The sequence below is a fragment of the Grammomys surdaster genome, unplaced genomic scaffold (genome assembly GCF_004785775.1).
Source record: "Grammomys surdaster isolate TR1022 unplaced genomic scaffold, NIH_TR_1.0 63, whole genome shotgun sequence".
Taxonomy (NCBI): Eukaryota; Metazoa; Chordata; class Mammalia; order Rodentia; family Muridae; genus Grammomys; species Grammomys surdaster.
This window is the reverse complement of record NW_021604565.1, coordinates 27,521,271-27,524,784: the sequence shown is the minus strand read 5'-3', so window position 1 is coordinate 27,524,784 and position 3,514 is coordinate 27,521,271.

Below are 3,514 nucleotides of genomic sequence, written 5' to 3'. Positions count from 1 at the left end.
CATTTTGGAATGTACTCAGTTGGTGATATGTCACAAGAGAAATGTTGACTGAAAAAGTAACACAGCCAAATATTTCATTTGCTTTACTTAGGAATATTTCATGCTAATTATGTGAATTTTTTTTAACGTTCAGTAGTTACATGAATAATAGTGACCATTGTCTTACAGCTTGTGTTTAAAGGCAGCCCTGTCTTAAGGTAATTCTAAACTTAGGCAGAGTGCTTGGAGTGCGTACATTTCTGTGCTTTCTTGGAGCTTCTGTTCTGACAGGGGGACAAGTCACAATACGCTGAAGTCATAGGTCCAGATAGTAGGATAGGCTGCAGTATTAGTGTAGGGTAGTCACTTTCTCAGCAATAAAAGATTTGAAGATTTAGACCAGGGAAGGAGGTAATTAGTCAGGTGTTGCGGAAGGAGGACCTAGGGACAGATACAGACCAGTGCAGCTGGAAGTGGAGCGGGAATATTAATAAGTAGAGCAAAAGCTGCTACGGTACGACTCAGGTTCTGTGTGATTATACTTCACATTGCTAATACTTCACATTGCTGCCATTTCTGTCACACACTGGGTGAACATTAGGACAAACTGGCTAGATGGCCCGCTCCCTGCAAAGTGTTCTCTGGCTTCTTGTTTCCTAGTCAGTAACTGAATGGATGAAAGGACTGCTTGTGAGTCTGCCGCCACAATCTAGCAGTGATGCTGATGCTTCTGAAAGTGTTTTTGCAGTAAATTGTGAGTAATCCCTGGCACCATGCCACCCTTGCCTGTATCTGAGAAAGTGCCAACTAGAAAGAGACTTGATATTTGTAGTTAAAACGCACCAGGATTTGAAACTCCACTCTGCTTTTTAGTGTTAGTGTGGTCTTGGGTCTTGGTTTTCTCGATGATAGATTTTGGTCTTGAAGTCTTGAAAATCACATGACATAAAGAATAGGGAAGTATCTAAAACTAGGTATTCAATAAATGATAGCTCTTCGTGAAAATGTTTAAAACAAGAAACTGAAATAGGCTGTTCCGAGGACTGGCGATGGTGGACTGTTAGGGAGACTGAAAAGACTAAAGGTATCTATCTCGTGGGACTCCCTCCTTTGAGCATATGGCCTTCGCTGTCTGCAGGGTGAATCGCTTCTTCAGGCAGTAGTAAATGCTGCTTCCCTTTCAGATTTGAGCTGAGGGTAAATTCCTCAAGGGAAATAGCGCTGATCCACGCCCTGTTGCTACACCAAGTCATGCTTTCTTGTTGAATGCTCTTCAGGCTCCTGGAAAACGAATAACAGATGACACATAACTGACAATACTCAAAGTCTTCTGCTTAGTTTGACTCTGTAATGCTAAGCATATGTGAAATATCCCAAACTCTCAGAATTCTCAGGGTTGGTCCTTCAGTAGTCACCTGTGAGGTCCAAGATTCTGTAGCAGTGTGCCAGCTATAGCTGACAGTAATTAGTTGGATGTTTGAAATAAATAGAAAACAGAATCTTGAACGTTGCAGGTTAAAATGTTACACACCTGAGGTGACATGCCAGTTGTTCTGATCACTGTGTGTTGTATGTCTCTATTAAAACATCATGCCATAATCAGCGTTTACTTTTGGCAAATAAAATGGACACTCCCACTTAAACATGAATTCTGATCACAGTTGTTTTCAATGCCACATAAGCCATACTGCAGACAGACCTGTAAATTTAGGCCTCATGATGTGTCTCTTGTGTGTTGTTTTGTTTATGACAGTCTCAACTGTGTAGCCCAGACTGACAACCTCAAACTCTGGGCCCTCCTGCTGCCATGGTCTCTCAGAGTTCTAGAGTTTCAAGCACATGCGCCCTCAGATTCAGTGTATTTTGTATTTGCTTTGGTATTAGCCACACATGCACACTATAATCCTCTTAACTATTGTACAAACATTCCCAACCTAGGAGAAAGCAAGACTTTAAACCTAGAGAGGAAATCGCTACTCAAATCTCCAAAGCCAAGCAGCACAGGGATTCCACGTGTTGGTAAGCATGTGCAGGGTACTGGGTCTTGGAGTCCTAAGAGTCGGTCCAGAGTGGTACCAAGCAGTCCTGTGAAAATGAGGCAGGCAACTGGTGAGACTGCCTGGCCAACTGGCAGGACCTCCAGCTGGGAGCATGTCCTTTGATCTGCTCTTAGTGACGCTCCGGGACTATTGCACTTTCATTTGGCCCACGACTGCTGCATGGGAATTCCCGTACAATTTAAGGATGTGGTGTGGCTTGCCAAGATGAGCAACTGGTACCGCGTTAGTTCCAGAAGACATATGGTCGAAGAGATTTTCATGTCTCTTTCTGATTGTCCCAGCTGCTGACAGTGCCATAAGTGTGCTATGAACATGAGTAAGGGTGCCAGTGGATGGATAGTAACAAAGGTAGAACATTTCAGCTCTTCAAGGGAGACTAGAGTCCAGTGTTGCCTCTCCCTCTGACTAGAAACCACTGTGAACACCTTAACTTCTTACATCTTGTTCTCTTAGAAAACTTAACATTTCTCCAGGATTAGCATAGCACCAGGAAAGGCCCACCACAGGTGTTTGACCCACAGGAACCAGAGCATATTAGTTGTTTTCATGGGCCACAGATACTGAACACTTCTCTTTGAATGAAGAATAACTGATGCCAGGAGCACCAATCGGGACAAAACAGACCCTCCCCACTTTGACAAGGTTGGTAGGTACAAAAGAATCAGCTTTTCTGGAGGTTTGGTCTGTTACTATGTATTGTAATGCTAACTATTGGGCCTGGTTGCCCTCTGGGCAGTAATGTTAATTGACCTCCCTCAGTTTCAAACTGTTGGTTGGATAAGGATGTGGACAGCCTAGAACTGCAGAAGGAAGATAGGTGGGGATCTAAAGAGGATCTAGAGAAGAGGGAGGGGAAAGGTGGAGAAAGAAGAGGCCACCAAAGGTTTTCTTATAGGGATTCCAGCAGAAGCAGCTTCCCACAGACACCCTGAAATTCTGGCACAGCTGTGCTCCAAAATATTCCCGAAAGGATAAAATCAATGGAGAAAGGGGGGAATACCACAACTAGACATTTACTGAGTAGAAGATGCAGTGCTAGGTGCTGCGGGTGTGGGATCACACAGTCGCTCGAGGCTGTGAGTAGAATTTCGACAGGACCTTGGAGAAAACGTCGTTTCATTTTCATAGGCTGTGAACGGAACATAAGAGGGAGGGAAGGGTCTTCGAAAGAAGGGCATGAACATGAGGAGGAGCTGGGTTGATGTGGACGCCTAAGTAAAAGGATTCAAAGCCAACATGATCGAGAGGACAGAATGCACTAAGACAAAGGAGACCGTTGGCTCTTTCTTCATTTCTCCTTTCTATAATACTACATGTTCTGCCCACAGATGAGGCCTCTACATTTCCCAACCAGTATTTGTTCAGGTTATATGGAGTCATGTACATTAGCAAACCAAGGACTAGAAGGCTGAAAACTATTCCCAGAGATGAGTTTTCTGTTTGAGTAGTGTTGCATGGTAATTGCTGTTAACAGC